Genomic DNA, 13,561 nt, shown 5'->3' on the forward strand with positions numbered 1-13,561 from the left:
TCCAATGACTTTCCATTTATCAGTCCCTTGCCTAGTTCTTTAAGTTAAACAACAAATATTGATTTATAATTAAGGAAACAAGTCCCAAATGTTTCAACAGGTAATGAGAAAAAGGAAACAATTCCATGTCTGTTTAATAGAAAAGAACAATGAAATATTCTTTCTTTTAAAAATGCTTTTATTGAAAGATAGTTGATTTACAATGTTGTGTTAGTTTCAGATGTACAGCAAGGTGATTCAGTTATACATATACATATATACATATATATATATATTCTTTTTTTACATTCTCTTCCCTTATAGGTTATTACAAGATATTGAGCAGAGTTCCCTGTGCTATACAGCAGGTCCTTGCTGTTTATTTATTTTGTATACAGTAGTGAGTATCTGTTAATCCTCAAACCCTTAGGAACCATGGAGGTGGTGCAGCAATGAGGGGCTTCACTGCCTGGGAGTTATGAGTATAGACTTGGCTCCTCTGTCTCTCATCAGCCCTGTCATCTTAGGAACTAACTCTCTGAGATTCTGTTTCACTGTCTCTAAAATGGAGATAATAAGTCTCCTCCTAGAGGGGCTCTTATGAATGTTAAATGAGATCATGGATGTGAAGATTTATCATTGGCCTGAAGTCAGCACTGAATTCATTAGAGGTTGGTTTCATTTTTACTATCCTATGATTATTATTACTGAGTCGATCTCTTTTATTTTATTAGATGAGAAAATTGAGGTCCAGAAAGGTAAAATGACAAGACCATGATACTTCAGCATTTTTTTCCCCCTTTCTATGCTAAACTTATAAACTCCAACCTGATTATCCAATTGAAATAAGAAATGCAATCTGGACACTGGGGTCTCTAACATCCCCTACGTCTATCTCTCTCCAGAAACATAAGGATAATGTCACTAAACACTCCACGGGGACAAAGCAAAATCACATCTCCCAGAAAGAAAAATGGAACAAACACCTGCTGGCATGTAGAGAGAGAAACAATACATTTTGTTTACTTGTCAGGTCACCGTGGAACCCTAATCCCTGCAGGGCTGACTGAACGTTTGCACGTTTATTTTAATGAATGTTCTGCTCTACAGACGCCTGTGAGACGACAGGCAAAGACAGCTATTGTCCAGGGGTTAGAACACTTGCCTTTCATTTTGCTGCCCCTTCTAAGACACATGACATCAGTTAGAAAAACAGCTTTTCTGAGCCCCTTTCTGTACTTTCTGTCCTTGTCTATGCATGGAGAATGATAAATGATGTTTATCTCCTGTTGTTATGAAGTTCACCACCTTTGGGGCTGTAAATGTGGATTTCAAACTTTAAACACTACACAGCTGAGCAGGATTAGTGAACAAGCTTAAACACCCAGCGGGTAGCAAGTAATTATGAAAGTTTATATGAAAACAAGATGAAAGGAAAGCATAGATTTTAAAGCTGAGGGGGAAAATGTATCAATAGGATGTGGAAATTTTATTGTAACCTGACCTACCTTGCTAGTAGAATAATTTGAGCCTAATTTTTCTTATAATTTTACACTGTTTTATTTGCAGTTATGGTCTTCTAAATAATTGTATGTTTTGGTCTAAGCACAGCAGCACCATTTATAATTAAAATTAACCTATTTTAAAGAAACTTGTTATATATAAGCACTTATTCACAGGTTATCTATAAGCTTATTTATAGTTTAATTTTTTTTAAAAGTTTTATTGAAGTATAGTTGATTTTAGCTTATAGTTTTGTTTTGTTTTGTTTTTTCCGGTACGCGGGCCTCTCACTGTTGTGGCCTCTCCCGTTGCGGAGCACAGGCTCCGGACGCGCAGGCTCAGTGGCCATGGCTCACGGGACCAGCCGCTCCGCAGCATGTGGGATCTTCCCGGACCAGGGCACAAACCCGTGTCCCCTGCATCGGCAGGCGGACTCTCAACCACTGAGCCACCAGGGAAGCCCAAAGCTTATAGTTTTGAAGACAACGGCAGGCTAAAATTACACCACACTTGTTAAGTTCGAGTAGCACAGAAGGGAATGAGTAACATAGATCAGAAAAATGACAATAAAAAAGGACAAATGATGTCCTTCATCTTTTTCAGTGATGTTGACTTGAGTTTGCCATTAGTCACCGGGGTGAAGTCAGTTTCATATTGAGATCCAAAATGTTGTGATAATTTACTGCATAGATGATAGTTAAATAGTGATTAAGGTGAAATCATCTTAAGAGAAAGGAAGGAAAGTAACAAAGGGCAGAGACCGAGGAAGAGAAACTTCACTGTTATTTCCAAACAATAAAGAGACATGTGAGAAGGTAATCAGTAGATAAGTGATCAGTAAGTCCAAGGTCATAGCAGGAGTGAGGAAGCTGGTGGATTAAAGGAAGAAGAAGAAACGGGCTGAGTGAGAGGAGGTGAGAGAAAGATGCACCATGTATGGAGAGAATGTTCCATGAATAGAAATGTAGACAGTTTGTAGAACTATTTCAGTTTATAATAAAAAAAAATGTTCTCATTGGAAAGCGGATACAAACAATGGGGGGGGGGCAGGATATAAAAGACATTCCAAGGCAAGTTTTAAAATTCTCTTCCATTTGGGTGATTTTTACTTGGGTAATTTTTATTAGCATATGTGAGAAATTACTAGTAGCCAGAAAACAAAAGCTTTGTCTGTGATTAGTTTTCCATCATCTTCTAAAGATACCTTTTAATGAAATATATTTAGATATTATTGTGTGTGTTTATGCATGTCCCTAACACTATTAACATTTGTATAAGGGCTACAACAGTAATGAGAATGTGCTAAAACTAGTTCATCAAAATATTTTACATAAAATAGGAACAAATTATGTAATAGTGTCAGGCCTAACAGATATAAGAAGTACCTTGTGTTTTCAAGGTGTTAACTGGTATATTCAGAAAACTCACAGCATTTAATTTTGGGTTGATTTTCGATTAGATTATTAAAATATTGGGCTATAGAAAAATGACCCCCAAATAACAAAGATGATTTAATTCAAAGCATTATGATTTCAATATGATCTTTTTGAATAAATAGAACATTTATACCAAACAAGTCAGTTTATAGAAGACATTAATATATGAAACATAATGTTGGTAAAAATAAAACAAAAAAATTAATGGAAATTACAAGGTAAGTTCTAAACTATGTTCTTTTGTTGTTGTTGTTTTCTTTTGTCTTGAACAGAGAAAGGTTTATTGCAGGACCAAGCAAGGATAACAGGTGGTTTGTGCTCAAAAAACCTGAACTCCTATACTTTGTTAAATACCATAACAAAAGGTTAGTCTCATTACCTGTTTGAAACAAAGGAGCCTGTTGAAAACATTGACTTTCAATCAAGAGTAAAAACACTCAAAAGCTATGAGGTTTATATAGTCATCAAATAAAGTGGTTACTGGCAAACAGCCATTCACTGATTCACTCCTAACTTCAACGCACATGGACCGAAGCATCTCCTGGAAGCCAGGCACTGGTCCACATCCCAGCCAGAGCAGTGGACAAAGCAGACTCCATCACTGGTCTTGTGTTGCAAACATGCTGGCAGAGAACACAGACAACACACACACACACACACACGCACACAGGTCAGTGGTTACAGTGACCGTGGAGAGAAATTCAGCAGAATAAAGACTGAAAGGAACGGGAAATAGCATTTTAGACAAGTAGTTGGAGAAGACTCTCTGATGGGAAGAAGTTGAAGAGGAGCCTGGAGGAAAAGAGAGACAAGCCACGTGGTAATCTAGGGAGGACCATGCCAGCCAGAGGGAGCAGGGCATGCATGGGACATTTGGGACATGTAGGGTGCAAGTGGAAGGCAGCGTGGGCTGGAGGAGAAGGTGGTGAGAGTTTCTGGTGGGATGGATCAGGCAGGGGTTTGCAGGTGACTGTAGGGGCTTAGGACTTACTCAGAGGGAGATCAGACACTACTGGAGGGTTCTGAGCAGAGGAGTGATATGACCTGATTTTTGTTTTAAAATGATTATTTTGGCTCTTGTGTGTAGAACAGACTGCAGGGGGGAAGGTGCAGGTAAGGAGACCAGTGTAGCTACAAGCGGAAAATGGAGGTTTGGAGCAGGAGGGTAGCATAAAGGTGATAACAAGTGGTCCCAGTCAAGGTACGTTTTGTACATAGAGCCTACGGAATTTCCAGATTGATTGGCTCAGGGGCAGGAAACCAAGAAAGGAGTCAAGGATGATTTCAACATTTAGAGCCTGAGTAACTGGGTAAAGTGTAGGATCAAATACTGCTCTAGGAAAAACCCACGTAACAAGCAAGTTTTGGGGTGGTGGTGAGGGAGTTGGGAGTATAGTTTGGGGTGTGTTAAGTTTGAGATGTCCGTTGGGCATATGTGACTAGATTTCAGGTAAAAGGTTTTGAATTGAGAGCTAATTTTTGAAGTATTTGGCATTAGAGATGGTATTTAAAGCCACAGGACTGGGTGTACCATCTCGAGGAGGTGTGTGGTTGAAGAAGGTAAGAGGTCTCAAAGATCTACACGTGATCCCAAAGAGGATCTCCAACAGTTATAAGTTGGAAGCTAAGGAGGATCTAGTAGAGGAGGACCAGTGGGAACAGCCAGAATGTCAGGAGATGAAAAGAGTGTTTTAAGGTGTAAGTGATGACCTGTGTCAGGTACTGAGTGACCATTGCATTTGGCAGCATGGAAGTAACTGATGACATTGACAAGAGGAGACTAGACAGAGCAGTGGTGACACATGACTTACTGGAGAGTGTTCAAGGGAGGACAGAAGTACAGAGAGAAACTAGAGTCAGCTCTTTCCAGAGTTTTGCTGCATACAAAGGCAGAAAAAGGAGAGCAGATTTTTAGAAGAAGATCTAGTTTAAATATCAGTTTGAAACACTTTTAGTCATTCAGATAATACATATGGTGGAGGGTGATAATAGAAGAAACACAGCGGTATTATTTTCAGTTATTCCAGCTGTTTCATTTGCATTTCTGAAAATAAATCTATGTTTTTATGCATACAATTATACTTAAAATTCACTGTGGAAAACTTGCCCAAAGCACTGACAGTGTTCCTATCTTCTTTCATCCAGATACATCATGATCTTTGTATCTAAATATTATAAATACATATATACTTATATACTTTCAACTTGCTGCAGGTAATGATTTTAATTGCCTTCAAAATGATAACTCAGAACATTTTTAAAACATGAAAAAACATTTAGACACTGTTAGCTGCCCACCCAGGAGCCATACCCCTTCTTGCTGTTTAACAGAATCCTAATTTTGTAATTTCTAATTCTAACCTGTTTAGCTCCTACCAATGAAAACCTCACTCTCCTTAGCCAGGGGATTTTAAGTGTGTGGCTGTGGCAGCCATCTTGTGATCATGAGGCAAAAAACCAATAAGCTGAGGATGGCAGATAGGAAGGATAAGAAGAGCCTTGGTCTTTAATAATATTTTGTGCTCCTGCACCAAATTAGTAACCCTTTACCACTATTCTTATTATATATAAGATAATTAAATGTCCTTATTAATTAAGCCTTGGTTCCTCAGATATGCTGTTACTTGCAGCTGAAAACATTCCTGATATAATTTTGATTTTACTTGATGACTAGAAATCACAGGTGTAAGCACCTTAGGTTTCTCACTATCACGTTTTATTCCCATTTTGGTGCGTTCATCTAAAGGACTAGAAATATATTAATAATAATAGCTAACACATATAGCACTTACTATGATCCAAGGACTGTTCTAAATATCTTACTTATATCATTTCATTTAACCCAGTGAGATATGTTCTACTATGTTTTGTATTTTTTTTTTTTTTTTTTTTTTTTTGCAGTACGCAGGCCTCTCACTGCTTTGGCCGCTCCCGCTGCGGAGCACAGGCTCCGGACGCGCAGGCCCAGAGGCCATGGCTCACGGGCCCAGCTGCTCCGTGGCACGTGGGATCCTCCCAGACCGGGGCACGGACCCACGTCCCCTGCATCGGCAGGAGGACCCTCAACCACTGCGCCACCAGGGAAGCCCTACTATGTTTTGTATTTTTACAGATGAGAATCTGAAGCACAGGGAGATTAATAACCTCCCTGAGGTTACGCATGTGGATATTAGCACAGTTGGGATTAGATCCTGCGATGTGTCCCTCTCAGAGTCAAGGCTCCCTGGGCTGAGTTAGGAGGAGGGTCTCCACTTGCTCCTGCCTTTCCCTTCTTTCCTGCTGTGCCCTATTGTCCCCCTATCGTCAGATGCCCCTTCCTAGTTTACTCTTTTCCCTGTTAATGTGTCTTTATCATCTCATTCTAATTGTGGGGTTAAGCAAAGTCCTTATCTCCCAGGAGGAAGGACACCCTCTTGATATTTTCGGCTACTCCACAACATGATATTGAGCTCTCTTTCTACCTAGCTATTTTGTGTTATTGTCAGGGATAATTACTCTTCCCTTAGTGAAAGTCTTGTTTCCTGGAATTATACCAATTCTCCTTGTCCACCAGCATGCTAACATAGGTTGTGAGGAATACATAGAATGCGGACATAACACAGAAAAAAATAGAATGTCTGCATACATTCACAGCAACTAACACCCCATTTCATGTACAATTACTAAATAGGATATTTCAGTGGACATGTATAAATTCTATAAATCATGTGTTTATTTATATCCATATATCTGTACATATATATACACAAATTATATGTACATGTGTATACATTATATTCAATATATCTATACATATTATACATACTGGATACATTGTCAATTAATTTTTGTAAACCCCTAAGACATATTCTTAGTACCCATTTTATGCAGGTTCACAGGAAAGTTAAGTAACTTGTCCAAGGTCACTCAGCTAGTAAGTGGTCTATCTCCTCAATACAGACTTTCATAACATCTAGTCCCTCTCTTTCCTAATGCTTGTCCTCAGTTGTAATGCACACTTGTTTTTATGATTTTTTGTTTAATATTTTGCTCACTTTATAAGGCAGGGCCCAGGGCTTCTTTCACTCAGCATTTTGTGTCATTACCTAAAACAGTGACTGATGCATAGTAGCTGCTCATTAAATATTGAAAACATTTAAATTACAAACATTTTATTACAGTAAAATATTTTTAAAATAAAATATGAAAAATTAAACAAAATGTGTGGAGCCAACATTCAGACAGAGTCTGTGCAAATCCAGTGTTCTTTGGCTAGCTTGCTGGTCTCTCTTTCAAAGTAACTAAGAATTATTTAGATCAGGCGTATACAATCAAACAAGTATGGTGCCACTCTCTCCTCTTGTTCTCATGGCATACCTCGCTAAGCAGTCATCATGCTTTTGCCCAATATACCTTGTTGAGGCCTCAAAATTCTTCTCCACTCAGGTCTTTAGAGAATCACTACCAATCAATTGTTCTTTTTTTTTTTAACATCTTTATTGGAGTATAATTGCTTTACAGTGGTGTGTTAGTTTCTGCTGTATAACAAAGTGAATCAGTTATACATATATCCCCATATCTCCTCTCTCTTGCGTCTCCCTCTCACCCTCCCTATCCCACCCCTCTAGGTGGTCACAAAGCACCGAGCTGATCTCCCTGTGTTATGCAGCTGCTTCCCACTAGCTATCCATTTTACATTTGGTAGTGTATATATGTCCATGCCACTCTCTCACTTTGTCTACTGGGCATATACCCTGAGAAAACCATAATTCAAAAGGAGTCATGTACCACAGTGCTCACTGCAGCTCTATTTACAATAGCCAGGGCATGGAAGCAACCTAAGTTTCCATCAACAGATGAATGGATAAAGAAGATGTGGCACATATGTACAATGGAATATTACTCAGCCATAAAAAGAAATGAAATTGAGTTATTTATAGTGAGGTGGATGGACCTAGAGTCTGTCATACAGAGTGAAGTAAGTCAGAAAGAGAAAAACAAATACCATATGCTAACACATATGTACAGAATCAAAAAAAAATGGTCATGAGGAACCTAGGGGCAGGGCGGGAGTAAAGACACAGACCTATTTTTAGTTTTTTAAGGAACCTCCAAACTCTTCTCCATAGTGGCTGTGTGAATTTACACTCCCACCAACAGTGCAAGAGGGTTCCCTCTTCTCCACACCCTCTCCATCTTTTATTTTTTGTAGATTTTTTGATGATGGCAATTCTGACTGGTGTGAGGTGATGCTTCATTGTAGTTTTGATTTGCATTTCTCTAATGATTAGTGATGTTGAGCATTCTTTCATGTGTTGGCAATCTGTATATTTTCTTTGGAGAAATGTCTATTTAGGTATTCTGACCATTTTTGGATTGGGTTGTTTGTTTTTTTGATATTGAGCTGCATGACCTATGATACTATACACAGAAAATCCTAAAGATGCTACCAGAAAACTACTAGAGCTAATCAATAAATCTGGTAAAGTAGCAGGATACAAAATTAACGCACAGAAATCTCTTGCATGCCTATACACTAATGATGAAAAATCTGAAAGAGAAATTAAGGAAACACTCCCATTTACCACTGCAACAAAAAGAATAAAATACCTAGAAATAAACCTACCTAAGGGGAGAAAAGACCTGTATGCAGAAAACTATAATACACTGATGAAAGAAATTAAATATGATACAAAGAGATGGAGAGATATACTATGTTCTTGGATTGGAAGAATCAACATTGTGAAAATGACTATACTACCCAAAGCAATGTATAGATTCAATGCAATCCCTATCAAACTACCAATCACATTTTTCACAGAACTAGAACAAAAAGTTTCACAATCTGTATGGAAACACAAAAGGCACCGAATAGCCAAAGCAATCTTGAGAAAGAAAAATGGAGCTGGAGGAATCAGTCTCCCTGACTTCAGACTATACTACAAAGCTACAGTAATCAAGACAGTATGGTACTGGCACAAAAACAGAAATATAGATCAATGGAACAGCATAGAAAGCACAGAGATAAACCCATGCACATATGGTCACCTTATTTTTGATAAAGGAGGTAAGAATATACAATAGAGAAGTGATAGCCTCTTCAATAATTGGTGCTGGGAAAACTGGACAGCTACATGTAAAAGAATGAAATTAGAGCACTCCCTAACACCATACACAAAAATAAGCTCAAAATAGATTAAAAACCTAAATGTAAGGCCAGACACTATAAAACTCTTAGAGGAAAACATAGGCAGAACACTGTATGACATAAATCACAGCAAGATCCTTTTTGACCCACCTCCTAGAGAAATGGAAATAAAAACAAAAGTAAACAAATGGGACCTAATGAAACTTAAAAGCTTTTGCACAACAAAGGAACCCATAAACAAGGCGAAAAGACAACCCTCAGAATGGGAGAAAATATTTGCAAATGAAGCAACTGACAAAGGATTAATCTCTAAATTATTTTTAATTTACTTCATTCTGAAACAAGCTCAGACTTACCAAAAGCTTACAAAAATAGTACAGAGAATTTCTATACATGCTTTCTCAGCTTACCCAGGGGTTAAGATCTAACATAATGGGAGTGCAGCTATCAGAACCCAGAAATTAACATCGACACAACACTACTAACTTATCTACAAATCTTATCCAAATTTCATTAATTGTCCCACTAATTTACTTTTTCTAAACCAGAATTCAATCCAAGATTAGATGTTGATTTAATAGTCATATCTCCTTAGTCTCTTTTTAATCTTAGATAATTTTCACTTTATTTTTGGTTCATGATACTCTTGAAGAGTACTGGCCAGTTATTTTGTACGATATTCCTTAATTTATATTTGTTTTATGCCCCCTACTGATTAAATTCAAGTTATATGTTTCTGGCATGAATAGCAGAGAAGTGATGTGCTATCCCTGTGCATCATCTCAGTAAACATGTGATGTTGCTATGCCTCATTGATGGGGATGCTCTCCTTACCAACTTGTTAAAGTAGCGTCTGCTTTGTCCTTCCTTTGCAAAGATACTACTTTTTCCCTTTGTAAATAAATAGTTGTCTCATGGAGAGATTCTTTGTGACTATGTAAATATCCCATATCTCATGGTATATTTGTACACGAATTTTAATATCATTGATGGTGTTTTACTGCAAGAATTATTTCTGTGTTGTTTGCTAAAATGGTGATGTACTTGCACAATTCTTTCTTTTTAAAGAGTTAAATTTCTGTTGCGAGGAAGAGCTCTTCTTTCTCCCTCTTTCATTTATTCAATTATTTATTGATATTATCATGAACTTGTGAATATTTGTTTACCCTATGAGTTATATCTCATTACTCTCATTATTTCTTCTATTGCTCATATTGTCCTAGCTTTGGCCATTGGGAACCACTGCGAGTTTGCTTCTACTTTGAAATATCCCCATCACTTTTTGAACATTTTTCTGGTTTCCTGAATTGAAAAGAGGTTTCAGGCTTATATTGTACTTGTCCTGTTCCAGCCCCAGAATCAGCCATTTCTCCAAGGATCTTTGGTACTTTTTGTTGGAGAGCAACCCTTGAAAATGAAGGTCTGGGTACCGGATGTGCTCACTGCCACTGGGGTGTTATTGCTTTTAGACCCCCATCAGCAAACAGAGCTAGGGAATATCAATATTGACATATGTTAATAAATATTCATATGTATACACATCTGTTTATAAATGTATATTACAAATAATGAATTCATAGTGACACCATTGATTTCAACCCCACCTCAGAATCCATCTAGTTTCCTTTCCTTACTTGTAAATACCCTTCTCTGACAATGAGTAACGTGGCTCATTGTTATACACACGATTTGCTTATTTCTCAACCCTGGGACTCACCTCAATTAGTCTCAGAACTGCTAACACATAGTTAACTTGTTAAAAAACAAGTTTACTAGCTACAGCACAATATTTGTGTACAGCACTTTCATCTTCAGTCTCAGAATATGTTGTCAACATACTTTCCCCCAAATTACTTATGTTTGTTCTTTTCTTCCCGCCATTTCAGCGTTGCTATGTTATGCATTTACAATACAGTTAGACTCAATTTGTAAATGTTTACTTTCCGTTTGGGGTTCCTTCTGCATCTCGCTTGATTTTAATCACATATTATTTTTTGAGTCTGTGAAATATTAATGTGTTTCAAAAAGTCAGAATTACAGAAAAAGACATGCTCACAGAAATATGCTCACGGAAGGTCTGCTCACTTCCCCTCATCCCTTCGACCCCATTTCCATTTTCTTTTCTTTCCACCTCATTCCACCCTGCCTCTGTAGGTAACTGTATTTGTTTCATGGTGCTGCTGTAGGAAATTACCACAATTTTGGTAATGGCTTAAGAAGGCAGAAACTTACTCTTTCCCAGCTCTAGGGGCCGGAAGTCCAAAGTTAAAGTGTCAGCAGAACTGCACTCCTTCCAGAGGCTCTGTGAGATTCTGAGCTTCCCCTCCTTGCTGCTTCCAGCTTCGGTGGCTGCTGGCATCCTTAGAATTGTTTAGCTTGTACTGCATCCCTCCAAGCCCCGCCTTTGTCTCCCCCTTGTCTTGTCCTCTGTGCGTCCCTGTGAAACCTCCCTCTGCCTCTCTCTTAGAAAGACCCTGTGGCTGCATGTAGGGCCCATCTCCCCACCTCAAGATTCTTCTCCCATCTGCAAAGACCCTTCTTCCAAATAAGGTAACATCCACAGGTTCTGGGGAGCAGGACATCTTAGGGAGCCCTTCCCAACCTTCCACAGTACACACTGTCACTCGTGTCCAATTGACCTTTCCTGTGATTTTCTTTTCACGAATGAGCAGGCACATCTACATTTTCTAATTTCCATTTCTTTTTTAGGTGAAAGATAGCATATAGTAGATAATCTTTTGCACTTTACTTTTTAAATTTAACAGTGTATCTTGGAAACATATCTGTATCCATTCCTAGAGATCATTTCATTTTCTTACAGCTTCATAGAACACCACTCTGTGGATTGGCTAGAGTTTATCCATCCATTCTCATATATATGGATGTTCAGATTGTTACTAATAATGTGCAGTTTCAAACAGTGCTGCATATGTACTGTGGGGTTGTTGAAAGTTTTTCTTCAGGGTAAATTCAGTGCGTAAAACGTATTGTTGGTATTTCCAAATTCCCCTCTGCCATAGTCTGTTCAGGCTTCTATAACAAATTATCACAGGCTGGGCGACTTATGCAACAAACATTTATTTCTATCAGTTCTGGAGGCTGGAAGCCTGAGATCAGGGTGTCATGAGGTCCTGGTGGGAGCCCTCTTCCTGGTTGCAGATGCCCACCTTTCTGTATCCTCAAGTGGCAGAAAAGAGAGCTCGAGACCTCTCTGGGATCCCTTTTATAAGGACACCAATCCTTTTATAAGCACTCCACCATCTTGACCTCATCACCCCCCAAAGCCCCGCCTCCTAACATCCTCACATTAGGGGTTAGCGTTTCACATGTGAATGGAAAGGCACATCCTGGCCATCGCACCTCCAAAAAGGGTTTGCATTCTTAGCAGCAATATGTGGCAGTTCCTGTTTCTCAATAGTCTCACTACAAATTACATTGTCACATTTTTTAATATTCATGAGTCTGATAGATAGGAAATGTTTTCATCTTCATTTCTCTAATCATGAGGAAGGTTAAGTGTATTTTCATATGTTTAAGGGCCATTGTAAAATCTTTTTTATTTTAAATTGTCTTTTTATGCATAAGGAACTTCCATAACCAGATAAATCGTTCCTCTAAATAAATCTGCAGACATATCAGGTTAATAAAGAATTGTTTAAAGTATTCCATTTTAGATCAGAAACAAAGAAAGAATAACTGCTATCATTACTTTCATTCAACATTGAATTGAATGCCCTGGCTAGTGAAGTAAGACATGAAAATAAATGAAAAGTAAAAGGATTGGGAAGGAAGAAACAAAACCACCATTACTCACAGTTAACATGATTGTCTATGTAGAAAAATCAAAAGAATCCCATAATTAACATATTACAACTACTGAGGTAGTTTTACAGTGTTCCTGGTTACAAAATTAAAGATAATTGCATTTCTAAACACCGAAAAAATGTAATTTATAAAAACATACAAAAAAAAGTAATGTGTCAAATACCTAGAAAAACCTGGACCAAAACATTCAAGGCATTTATGAGAAAATTATAAATTTTATATTTTATTGAAAGATATTAAAGAAGATCTAATAAATGGAGATAGATGTTTATGGATAAAAAGACACACTTATGAAACATAACAGGTTGAGCTATAGATCCAGAATAATTCCATTCAAAATCCCAACAGGGCATTGCAGTGGAAATTGACTAGCTGAGTCTAAAATCTACATAGAAGGATGAAATCATTCTTGAAGAATTAAGAGAAAGATTGGAGCACTTGGTCCATGAGTCACAAAAAAACTGGCAGAAGAGGAAATCTGAATGGTTAATAAGCATAGAAAAAGCTCAACCACTCAGGATACCATTCCACATTTATGTAGTTAGCAAAAATCATAAAGATGGACAAATATTGCCATAAATAGGAAGCAAGTGGACACTTTATACCTTACTGGTGGGAATATTAAATTTAAAAATACGTCCTAAAACATTTAGTTGTTTCCCCCTAAATTTAAAATGGACACTTATTTTTA

Source organism: Grampus griseus (assembly GCF_964374135.1).
Source record: "Grampus griseus genome assembly, chromosome: 13".
Classification (NCBI taxonomy): Eukaryota; Metazoa; Chordata; class Mammalia; order Artiodactyla; family Delphinidae; genus Grampus; species Grampus griseus.